This window comes from Oryza sativa, chromosome 3, assembly GCF_034140825.1.
Source record: "Oryza sativa Japonica Group chromosome 3, ASM3414082v1".
Taxonomy (NCBI): Eukaryota; Viridiplantae; Streptophyta; class Magnoliopsida; order Poales; family Poaceae; genus Oryza; species Oryza sativa.
The window spans coordinates 12,218,954-12,231,568 of NC_089037.1; the positions used below are offsets into that span (position 1 = coordinate 12,218,954).

At 47.2% G+C, this 12,615-nt stretch overlaps 1 long non-coding RNA gene across 1 annotated transcript; it reads right to left on the reverse strand.

Annotated features, from left to right (window-relative positions):
• Positions 1–9,085: 9,085 nt before the first annotated feature.
• LOC136355817 (uncharacterized) lies at positions 9,086–11,054 on the reverse strand. The gene is made up of 2 exons (XR_010740280.1): positions 10,496–11,054; positions 9,086–9,646 (listed from the first exon to the last, which is right to left on the reverse strand). It is a non-coding gene; the product is annotated as an uncharacterized lncRNA (long non-coding RNA).
• Between the last annotated feature and the right edge of the window lie 1,561 nt (positions 11,055–12,615).

The window sequence follows — 12,615 nt, forward strand, 5'->3', positions numbered from 1 at the left end:
ACAGCAAATCCAGTTTGGGAGGGCGTGAAACACGAACCAGGAAAGAGTGGAAGAAAGTCGTGAGCTGCGGTGTGCACGGCCGCACATGCAATGTTTCGCCCTTTTGTTTACTCGCATCCATATGGGTCGTTTTTACCGGGAAAACGACACTATTGCAACGACGACGACCCTTATTATGCACCGTCAGAATTAGCAATGACGTACGTTTGGAAGATGGATTCCAACTGTCCAACATCGTTTTTATTTCGACTATTATTTTGTCCGTATGGTCTCATGCCGTGCTAGCATGGTCCCCAGCTAGCAGTAATCAGTAAGATATTGCTATCACACCCCCTGATTTTCAATGATGATTTGATGGTACTCAATCAAAATTCCTCGCCCATATCTGAGTTGTTCGCTACTAGAAAAATTATTTTTCCCGACATAGGGGCTTTATTTTCACAGGCGGATATGACTCTTAAAACCAAATAACCGCTTACAAAAATATAAATCGGGGTGAAATGGTCGGTCCGCCTACGAAAATCTATTTTCGCAGGTGGACCACTTAAGCGGCGCCTGCGAAAATAGACTTAAATATAAATAGACTTGGGTAGGGGTTGATTTTTTCTAAGTCTCCACACCTCACCCTCCCCTCCTCACCCATGGCCGGCCTCTCCCCTCCCCATACCTCACGGCCTCTCCCCTCCCCTCCCCTCACGCCTCCTCCTCTCCCCTCCCCTCACCTCTCCTCCTCTCCCCGGCCGCCGAAGGGGGAGCGACGGCGGCTCTACGGCGCGGGGTGGCTTGGAAGGCGGCACGATGGCGCGGCGTCCGGCTGGCGGCACAGCGTACGGCTGGCGGCGCGGCTCCCCTCCCTCCCTCCCCTCCCCTCACCTCTCCTCACTGGGCGGGGCGGCGCGGCGTCCGGCTGGCGGCGCGGCTCCCCTCCCAGATCTGGCGGAGGAGGAAGGGGGAGGCCGGCCAGCGCGGCAGCGGCGTTCGGCAGCGGCGCGGCGTCCGGGGCGGCGCGGCGTCTGGCAGTGGCGGCGACTACGGCGCGGGGCGGCGGCGGCGGCGGCTCCCCTTCCTCTCCCTCCAGATCTGGCCGGAGGAGGGAGGGGGAGGCCGGCGGCGGCGGCTCCCCTCCCCCCTCCCAGATCCGGCCGGAGGAGGGAGGGGGGAGGCTGCCGGCGGCGACGACGATGGGTCGGGGCGGCGGCGACTCCCCTCCCCCCTCCTAGATCCGGCTGGAGGAGGGAGGGGGGAGGCTGGCGGCGGTGACTACGGCGTGGGGTGGCGGCAGCGACGACGACGGCGCGGGGTGCGGCTCCCCTCCCCTCCCCTCCCAGATCCGGCCAAAGGAGGGCGGCGGCGGCGAGGTGCGTGGCGGCGTCGGCGAGCCGCCGCCGTGATTTTTTTTGTGCATTTTATGGATTTTTGCAGGCGGGCTGTTGCCCCGACTGCGAAAATCGTTGATTTTTTACCATCGTTGTGCTACAAGCGGTCCAACCCTCTGCTTGCAAAAATTACTTTTGTCCGCCTGTGAAAATACTTTTTCTAGTAGTGGTTGCCACTACACTCTAACTTGGGGTAGCTCTTTGTCAGTGAGCACGCGTAGCTAGCGAACTATCCAACGGTTGTTGAAGCATATCTAACCTATCACTCGTACAGCCCAATTTTTGCTCTTCAACTTATCCGCTACAGCTAAATAAAATGTTAAAACATGTTTTTAAAGTTTATTTTGATGTTTTGTATTGTGTTTTATTTTTAGCATTAGCTTTTAAGTCGAGAAACACATATATAAAAATTTTACTTACAAATTATATTTATCGTTAATAAATGTTTGTGCATACTTGTGTTACAAAATATCCCCCATATGTCTCCACCCTGGCATCCTCCAACCTTATTTTATAAATTTCGTCCATATATTCTACATTCTATCTTAATCATTCTACAAAACTTATTAATTTGGAATAGAATACAGAGCTCCGCATCACCCACACACGGGCGGCTTAGGGCAAAACCCTTGCCGCCCACTGCCGCCACTCCCACCCTCCTCTTCTTCTAGCTGCTGCTAGAGTTCACTTGGAAAACAGGGCGGTGCGGCCAAAACCAGACGATGCTTCATTTCTGGCGAGGGCTTGGGAAGCCGCCACCGAACTCTAGTATGGTGGCGGTGGATCCGGCACTGCCCTGACCTGATCCGGTGCCCCCATGGCCAGATCTGGCGTCCCCGCTTGGATCTTGTCGGGGTCGAGCAGCCAGCGCAGCACGACGGGCAACGGGAAGAGGCGTCCCTGGTGTGGTTGGCGACGAGAAGTGACTCAGGAGCGGCTACGCGCGACGGATGATGCCTAGGGGCCGACGCAGGAGGCCGACGGCTACAGGACGATGACATCGGCGGAAGCAGGAGGCTGACGTCGGCAGCTACGACAGCGGGGCAGTGGCAACACATGGGAGGGGTGGTGGCAGCTGCGGCAGTGGACGGTCGGTAATGGATGACAGCACACGGAGTAGAAAGTCAGCGTGTCCATTATGTGGGACGTCCTGCGGGAGGCTGACTCGACACAGTCGGCGATGGAAGGAAGCCGTGGCCGACCGAGGCTGATGTGACGTGGTGCTTGGTGTGCCCGGCGGCAGTAGGAGGCCGATGCGGCGACGACGTGGAGGGCAGCGAGGCGCGGGGCTGCGGCCAATGGCAGACTCAGCTGGCACGGTGTACGGCGCATTGGCCGGAGTTTCGGCGGCGGCACAAGGTAATAGGACAAGGCGGTAGCGATGCGAACGAGCTGCCTACGGTGACACGGGCAGTCCGACCGAGGCGGCAATGACAGTGGCACCATGAGGTGGGCATTGCAGGCCTACAACAGGTCCTAGTCCAGACGTTAGTCCTCTTGTGGCAGCGCCTTGCCACCACAAGATGACCACGTTGGCAAGCTAGTGTGTGGGAGAGGGGATCCATTCTTCCCTCACACCATATCCCTTTCCAACATATCTGTGGATGGATTTGGAGCGTGCCGAATGCCAAGCTCCTACTTCATGGGCAGCTGGCGAAGAGGCACCGGCACGGTGGCTGCGCGTCGAAGGTGTGCGATTGGTGGTGGCACGGGGGTGCAGGAAGATTACAGTGAAAGCCTAGCCTCTTCGGGCCAGCAACGACGACGTTTGCGGGCACAGTTTTCCCCTTGAGGCATTGTTGAGTGATCTCTCTTTGCCCCCCTATGGATTCCTCTATGTGAAAACCACATCCTAAACCCTAGGACGGGCGACGGTGGCATCCTTGGTGTCATACCCTTCCTGAAGGCGTCGTTTAGAGGTTCGTTTTTCTTTAGGATGTCATGTTCCTGCTTCTTTACTAGCGATTTTCTGGTTGAAGACGTGTGGTGTGGTTGTCTTTTTTTTCCTGACTATAGCCTTCTAGGGCTATAGTTTTGTAATTTTTTTCTACTCTATCATTACGAAACGCCGTACTATTTTGTGCGTGTTGTTTCAAAATAAAATTATTTGTGACAGCTGGGGTTTGCAAAACCGTACGATTATCACGCGGTTATTATGCGTGGATCAGTTTTAAACCACGATAAACTTCGCGGTAACCAAGTAAACCAACCAACGGCGGGAGCAATGGTGGGACGTGGCCACGGTAGCAACGGACATTGGGGTGGTAATGACGTTAAGACCCCCATATAACTATAGAAGGCACGATGCAACGGTGGTGGTGGGAGTTCGAGCGGTCATAGGATGGGATGGACTCAGGTGGCGTTTGGATTTAGGGACTAAATTTTAGTCCATGTCATATCGGTTGTTTGGACATTAATTAGAGGTATTAAATGTAGTCTAATAATAAAACTAATTGCATAAATGAGAGCTAATTCGCGAGACAAATTTTTTAAGCCTAATTAATCTATAATTAGCACATGTTTACTGTAACATCACATAGGATAATCATAGATTAATTAGGCTCAATAGATTTGTCTCGCGAATTAGTCCAGGATTATGGAATAAGTTTTGTCATTTGTCTACGTTTAATACTTCTAATTAGTGTCTAAACATCCATAGGGACTAAAATTTATCCCTTGATCCAAACATGCCCTCAATATCATTTGAGGTCGATGTAGACAATTGGATGATTAGAGATGGGATATTCCAAAACCCGATTCAATACTAGAATTTTGTATGTTTACTTTTCACCGCGGCACATCTAGCTAGGCAACTAGCAACTAGCAACTAGCAAGAGATGTAAAGAACAGTTACCACATATATAAGACATTTCAAGAAAAAACCATATGAGTAAAAAAACGAACGATTTGGATGTCAAATTTGTAAAACCATCACTTAAAAACCGGATTGTTATTTTCTACACTCCGGTGGTTTCGAGATGGTAAATTGGACTTCACCCCTATTTGTGCCATGGGTAGTCAAACGTGTGTTTGCTGCGCACGAATGAGCACGCATGCGCGACGTACACCGTACACCGCGAATCAAATTAGCTCCATCAAGAAGGTGGTGGGTACGTTGGCGATTTGCATATGCATGTGCAAAAGAAACTGTGACGGTGTTCAGCTTTTCATCTTGAACCCCAGAAAGAAATGCCCCCACAACATCGCTAGCTATTCCTCTGTCTACGTGATGTGAAAAAGGTCCCGAAAGCATTTGGCCTACCTCATGTGATGCCATGTGATGGGAGTAGTGTAGAGGTGGTGAAGAGAAGAAAAGCACTCCAGCTAGTTGCCGGGAGCAAAACAATGCTAGCAATGGTGCTACTGCAGCTGGAGGCTGGAGCATCTATGGCCGTAGGTTACATGCTGGATGCATCATGCGATTGGAGGAACTGCACACTGAAGTGCAGCCCTACTCGTAATTCCTAATCCTAGATACTAGCGATCGCTTTTCAACAGACAAAGTATTATAGTCCGAGTGATCCTGGATTAGGTGAAACCCAGTACAGTTTGCAAGAGAAAAGTAGCAGTACTGCATATGTGTTATCTTAATGTTACTGTATCAGTCAACACACTTCGATGTAATACTAGTATACTACTAGTAGTACTTTATTGGATGAAGCCCACACTTTGCAGATCTTGTTTACTCAGAAAGCGTTCATCACTTGAGGGCAGGATTTGGGGTTGGGGTGCCTTTGAAAACGAGACACTGTCATAGGCAGGAGGATATAGTGCTAATAGCAGCTACTGACTTTTTATTCCCTTCTATTGCCCACAATAATGTCAATAATAACGCTAGGTAGCTAGCTAAGCCCAGGGTGATGAGGGGGGCAATCGATCGATCGGATTTAGGTGAAGGAGGTAGCGGTGGTGACCACGGCGGGCGGAGTACACGATCAATAATCATGGCGACGGCCGGCCGTTCAGATCGATCGAGAGGATCGATATGTTGTCACGGACCGTGACATTCCATTACTCGTACTACGTCGTGCTGAATCTGCTTGCGTACGTTCGCCAACCAAACGGCGCACCGCGGCACGTACCATGACGCACGCGACGAGGATGATGGTGCTTTGGCCGCTGCGAGTGAATGCTACGCGCGCACACGAAAGCCAGAAGGGGCGCGCTCCCATTCGCATCCGTGGCGGCTGGCTCGCGCGCTTTGCTTCCACCGACAGGCAACACATAGATGCACTGATGCTTCCCATCTACTAGGAGTAGCTAATATGCATTTTGCTTTCTTGCACCTTTTTATTCTTGTGTGTTTTAGTTTTCTTGCTTTAAACGCTTTAAACAGGGTTTAAATGTATTGCAGTGTACATACTCCTTCCTTCCATAAAAAACACAAATATAGAACCCGATGTGACATATTCTAATATGATAAATCTGGACATATGTATAGGACAGAGGTAGTATAATTTACTGAATTGCTGTACTATTTTATGAGACGGAGGGAGTACAATTTCCTGAATTACTGTACTATAGGCATGTTTAGTTCACACCAAAGTTCCCTCAACACCCAACTTTCCATCACATCACATCCAAAACTTTCCTACACACATAAACTCCCAACTTTTTTTTCAAACTACCAATTTTCTCCAAACTTCTTCCCAATTTCAGCCTATTTTTCTCCAGGAAAGGTACATTCCACTATTCCCTATCTATGGCGGCGTGGTTGGCTGCTAGTTGCTGCCACAATGAAAGCAGAAAGTGTACATGCACCAGCATCATCATCAGCGACTATCCACTGAGCCATAGCGCCACTCCACTCACCAGTGGTTGCCGCTGCAACTTGCTGAGCTCGGGGAGAAAATTGTGATTTTGCTATCGTAAAAGAATGGTTTTATTGGAATACTATCCCTTCAAAGTGATTCATTAAAATGCTATCCTAAACTAAGAGGTGTTCACTGAAATGTTATTTTGGATCTTTTTGTTAGTACTAATATTTTTACTCTCTTTTAGTTTTTCTTCGGACCAAAATACCCTCGCCTCTATGTCCTCCTTTCGCCCAGGATAATGGCAGGTTGACACATGCTTTGCTAGAGCAAAATATATTGCTATATATTTGTGAAACCTATGTACGGCTCACACTCCGCTGCGTGATATGTATATACTAATTGATCATTAACACTAATACAAAAGCTCTAGTAAGCTCTAGTGCACTGGTTTAAAAGTCAAACAGCACCTCTCTGGTTAATTTTGACACATGCTTTGCTAGAGCAATATATTTTGTTTTCACATTTGTACAATAAAAATGGTGTGTAGTCCAGTTTAGCCACAAGCGCGCATACAGATTAAGATTTTTCTCACTCCAAGTTATAAAGATATAATGGTGAAGCTAGCTTAACCCATAAAATTTGGGCATGAAAAAATTGTAAAAACAAAATAGAACAATTTTGGACAGCATGTAGACATAATATTGAATAGCATGTGGTTCACAAAATACCTCACATAACAATGGTTCACAACATAATAGTAGTTCACATGCACCATGGTTCACAACTGTTCACAACATAATAGAGACAAGGACACAAGAGTATTTTGGTCAGAACAAAACTTAAAATAGAGTAAAATCATTTCTAGCAACCAAAAAGATCTAAAATAGTATTTCAGTGAACACCCCTTGATTTAGAATAGTATTTTAATGAATCACTTTGAAGGGATAGTATTCCAGCGAAACCATTCTTTTGCGATAGCAAAATCACAATTTTCTCGCGCTCGGTAGGGACGCGTAGGCGATAAGGAAGCAAACGGTCTGCACCGGTTGCACGTGTGGGGCCAGCGTAATCTTCCTGGCCTTAGCTAGTGCCTCTAGCTGTTGCGTACTCCGTGTGAATCAATGGAGTAATTGACACTATACGTCGATGCATGCATGATGTCTCTGGCCATCGATCAACCGAGAACGCACCCAAATTGTGCGTACGGATTCGACCGAGGAAACAGAGAATCACATGCCGATTGCAGCAAGAACCAGCGTGCGTGCGTGTTTCTTTTTCTGTTGCATGTGATGTGGCCTTGTTTTTCTTCCAACGAACTAACGATCCACATGTGCAGGTGGGCAATTAACTCGCAGATGGATGACTTTACACGCGCCACATATGTCGATCGAGGTCTCTCCTCCATATGCATGTCTGTCCTGCGGATTATGCCAAGAGAGAAACCTGGTTTTGCTGGTTATCAACGACCTACTGCACCCATATGATTTCATGTCGTCGCATCTGAAAACCATCATTGCAAGTTGCAACACAATCAAGTGCAGTAAGCGCCGGTACCGGCGGCACGCACACAGGGTTTCAGGTTTGGCACAGAGCATCGTGTCACACTCGGAGTCACATACGCACAGCAAGCAGCCGCGCCAAAGCAGAGGTCCAACACGAAAGCCCAAGCTACTTTTCCGTTAACTCCCTCAAATATTTCCGGATTAACACATATCCCTCAAAACTCTGTTACCTTCAACTATTAAAATCGTGAAAAAAAAAACCTTAGCTGTTTTAAAGACGGTTTTGGCTCATGCGTCTAACTTAGCAGCCTAGTTATATGAGGAATTAAGAACAAACATAGAGCCCACATAAAAGTGGCAAGGGAATTCCTTTTTTTTTTTAAAAAAAAAGCACCCTAAAAACAGTCCAGGAGTCTATTTGAACATGTTTTAATAGTTAGACAGGTCGATATATATACCCGATTTTACGGTTAAGAATTACGAACTAAATCCGGCCTCTATAAAAGGAGTAAAATTAAACTTCCTTTTCTTTGTCACAACCTGAAGGCCCAAGTAGAGCCCAAAACACAACCATTAGGCCCATATATAAAAGTAATAAGTTCATCTGAGGTCTCTTAATTTTACAACGAATCCGATTTTCATCCTTGAACCCCAAAACCAGATACAACCGGTCCTCAAACTGTCAAAACCGGTGCAAATGAGGTCCCTAGGCGGTTTTAGCTGACGTGGCGCCTACGTGGATGGTTTCACTAGGTCTCCGTCCCACGTGACATTGACGTGGCGATGACGTGCCAGTTATATCTCGGAAAAATAATAAAAATCATGGGCCCACATGTCAGCCACATAAAAAAAAAATCTAAAAATGATGGGGCCCACATGTTAGCTATAAAAAAAATATGGTGGGGCCCGTGGGCCCCACATGTCATCTCCCTCTCCCCACTCGGCTCTCCCTCTTCTTGATCATCACGCCGCAGCATGCCGACGACGACGACGGCGGCCGAAGCATACCGGCGGCTGCGGCAGGCCGCGTGCAAAGGGGCCCACGAGGAGCGGAGGGGCGGGCGGAGCGGCGGCGGCTGTGGCAGGGTGCGGGCGGCGGAGGTGGCCAGAGGAGGAGGTCGCCGCCGAGTTTCACCGCCTAGAGGACGGCAACGAGCTCAGCCTCTTAGCCGTGTTCGACGGCCACTCCGACACCGACGTCGCTACCTACATCCGGCCCCACAAGTCATCTCCCTCTCCCCACATGTCCTCCTGTGCGGCCGCCGTCCTTCGCCCCAGTCCACGCCGCCTCCTCTCGCCCTCCCATGGCGTCACCCTCCCCTCGTCGAATTTCGCAAGTGAAACTTAAACAACTAAATGTACCAGAAATCTTGGTTTACCTGGGCCCTGTAATTCCTAAGGTTGATCTCGACGTCGGATTCGAGGAATAGAGAAACAATCTGAACATCCAAGCAACAGAAAATGTGAATGCAGTATTGCAGTTCTTTTACCCATCTATACAGAAACACGGATACTTCAGCTTAGTTTGGCAGACAAATGGCATCACCTCATGGTGACCCTGCGCGGCGGCGTAGTGCAGCGGCGAGTTGCGGCCGCCGAAAGTGGAGTACCAGGCGAGCCGCGGGTTGTACTCGAGCAGCGCGCGCGCCTCCTGCAGGTCGTCGTCCCTGGCCGCCGAGACGAGCCGCTCGCCGGAAGCCGAGCACCCAAAGGAGTTGCCCACAAGGTTGAGGAACCCCATGGATGCTCAAAGCTGAGGATCTCCTCACAGCACAGCGCCCTTTCTTGCGTGCACGGGAAGGACTCGCATCGAAGACTTCACCCTGAAATTTCCCAATCCACCAGGCCGAGTTGATGAGGTTGTAGGTGCGGGACGTCAGCGCCATGGTGGCCATCTGGAAGCTGAACCACCGGCCGGAGTCCACCGTCGAGACGTCAGACTTGTCGCACTCCGGTATCGTGTCCGGGTGCTCAAGGCGGCGGCCTCGGGTCGGGCTTGCCGGCGCGGAGACTGCGAAGAAGGTAGTGGCTAAGCTAGAACAAATTGGAGGAAGGTGCACCACCTCAACCGTATATGCAGTAGCACACGAAATTTTGAAGCCATGCTATACAAGATAATGATAAACTATCAATTGTTAAACATCATACTAGATGATGGCTAAGTGTATGATGAAGATATGATTAGAAATTCTTACATTAAAATGTAAAGTGAAGGGGGAACGATAAAAATGATACTCAACATTGCAAGATACATTGAACCATTGAATAATATTAGGGTGTGTTTGAGAGGATATGAAAAAAGAGATTGAGAAGATACGTAAAACGAGGTGAGTAATTAACTGAGTATTAATTATTTCAAAATGAAAATTGATTAATATGAATTTTAAAGCAATATTTTATAGATTTTTTAATAGAAAAACACATTGGTAGCAGTTTAGGGAGCATGCGTAAACAAAGGATTTCTGTCTCTCTTATGCTTCAAACTAACACACATACACTAGTTAAGTGGGAGTACTATATATTGGTGTGTGTAAAATTTAAAAGTCAAGAAGCTAGTGCCATAACTCTTCTAATTGAAATATTAGTACTTAGGATCGATCTGCAATACTACTCCATTTTCCTAAATCCTAGTAAAACAGTATAATTATTTAAATCCTAAATTACTATCTAGAAACATTAAAATAATAACTAAAATTGAATTCTATATTTAAACTTTAAGGTTTGATGTGAAGAAATCAGACAAATTGAAGAAATAAGATGAGCAAGTTATATGCATGCCCTTGCCTCTATCCAATCAATATAAGCATGTAGTATTGGCGATAGACATGATCAGTAAAACCGAAAAAACAAAATAACAGACCAGTAGGCTCGTGCGCTCATTCCGCCACGCTTTGGCCGGTCGTTGGGGGGTGCACGTAACTGAGATGAGGGGGGTGCACATGTAGCAAAAACATGACATCAAGCACTAAAAATAGAAATACAGGGGGTTCATGTGCACCCCCATCAGCTTGTGTAGCTTTGCCCTTGGAAGAAGGGGTGCCGGAAGGGGTCAACGTCTCAGTCCGGCTTCCTGAACTTGGGCGGTTGCGATGCCGTCGGCGACGAGAGCGGCGGCGTGACGGGCGCGCTGCTGGAGACTCGGAGCGGCGGGAGGTTGGCGAGCCCCCAGAGGAACGGGAGGAGGCAGGAGGCGCTCCGCGCCGCGCCCTGCCACTCCTTCGCTCCGTCCGCCCCTCCGCTCCTCGTGGGCCCCTTCGCCCACGGCCTGCCGCAGCTGCCGCTCCGCCGGCATGCACGGCGGCGGCATGCTGCGGCGTGACGAGGAAGAAGAGGGAGAGCCGAGTGGGGAGAGGGAGATGACATGTGGGGCCTACCATATTTATTTTTTTAGCTGACATGTGGGCCACACCTTTTTTAGATTTTTTTTTGTGTGGCTGACATGTGGGACAGAGACCTAGTCAAACTAGCCACGTAGGCGCCACGTCAGCCAAAACCGCCTTCAAAACCACCGAGGGACCTTGTTTACACCGGTTTTGATAATTCGGGGATCAGTTGTATCTGGTTTTGGTGTTCAAGGATGAAAATCGGATTCGATGTAAAACTAGAAAATTAGCGTGCTGATTAGCACGCCTGTAAATTTATAGCCATGTGTGTATTACCATGTATATTAATATTTGTCTATATATTTTTCAAAATCATATGAAATTCTTGGTGTTACTTGCTATGTACTTGTAGTTTCTCTTATTTTTTTTAATTTTCAATTAAACCTATAGTTGGTTGAATTTATTTGAAGATTTTTAATAATGAGATTCTTGCTACTACTTCTTTGGTGTTCTAATTTCGCTATTTAATGTTTTATTTTCTGTACACATAGGATATAGACATGTTGAATTTATACACGTGTAGATGTTATACGTATGTTGGAAAATAATACTACTATATGAAAATTTATGGCCAGTATGTGTTTATGAATTTTAAGAGGTTTTTTTTAAGGAACGGACCAAATAGTTCGGTAATACTACCTCCGTTTTTTAATAGATGACGCCGTTGACTTTTTCTCACATGTTTGACCATTCGTCTTATTCAAAAAATTTACGTAATTATAATTTATTTTATCATGAGTTGTTTTATCACTCATAGTATTTTTAGTGTGATTTATATCTTATACATTTGCATAAAATTTTTGAATAAGACGAATGGTCAAACATGTGAGAAAAAGTCAACGGCGTCATCTATTAAAAAACGGAGGGAGTATATGCCAGCTATGGATTTTACAAATAGCAACTAGCAGCCAAATTTTTAATTGAAGCAGGGAGGGAAGATCGTTGGATGGGTTACACTTGAAAAATAAATTCTGGACTTGGGTCATCGATCAGTGACTGCTTTGATTTGGTCGTTTTAGATGGGGTGAAATGGAAAAATGATGACACTTAAGAACACCTGCGAATGGGGCTGCAGGCTGGTAAGGACCAATTTTCTTGCTGATATTCTGATGGCTTGCCTTGGCAGTAATCAATAAATAACTTGTTATGACAACACCGACACGCATACATGCGCTGGAACTGCAGCAGCAAGCCATGGAGGACTTCCTCCTTTCTCCTAAAAACCATGATATTGGAATGGAGTGGAACAGAGTACAGAGAAGGCAATTGTTCATACTGCAGGCAGAGGTCCAAAACCCCTCAATTGCATGTTTTACCATCATGCTGATGAGCTAATCTATAGAAATTATTCATTTACGTTTAATGGCCATTTTAATCGGATGGAAGTGTCAGTTCAGTGGTATTACAGAATGAAGTAATAATTTGCGAATGGGGAAAACTATTTAGAAGACAGCCCTAGCAATGCATGACATAGTTCCCAATCGAGTTAGAAATTCAAGATCCAGAAACAAACTGTATTATCACAAAATCATTGGAATATATATGTAGATAGACAATAGGTAACCGTAACTTTGTAATACTTAAGTCTAGTAGTACG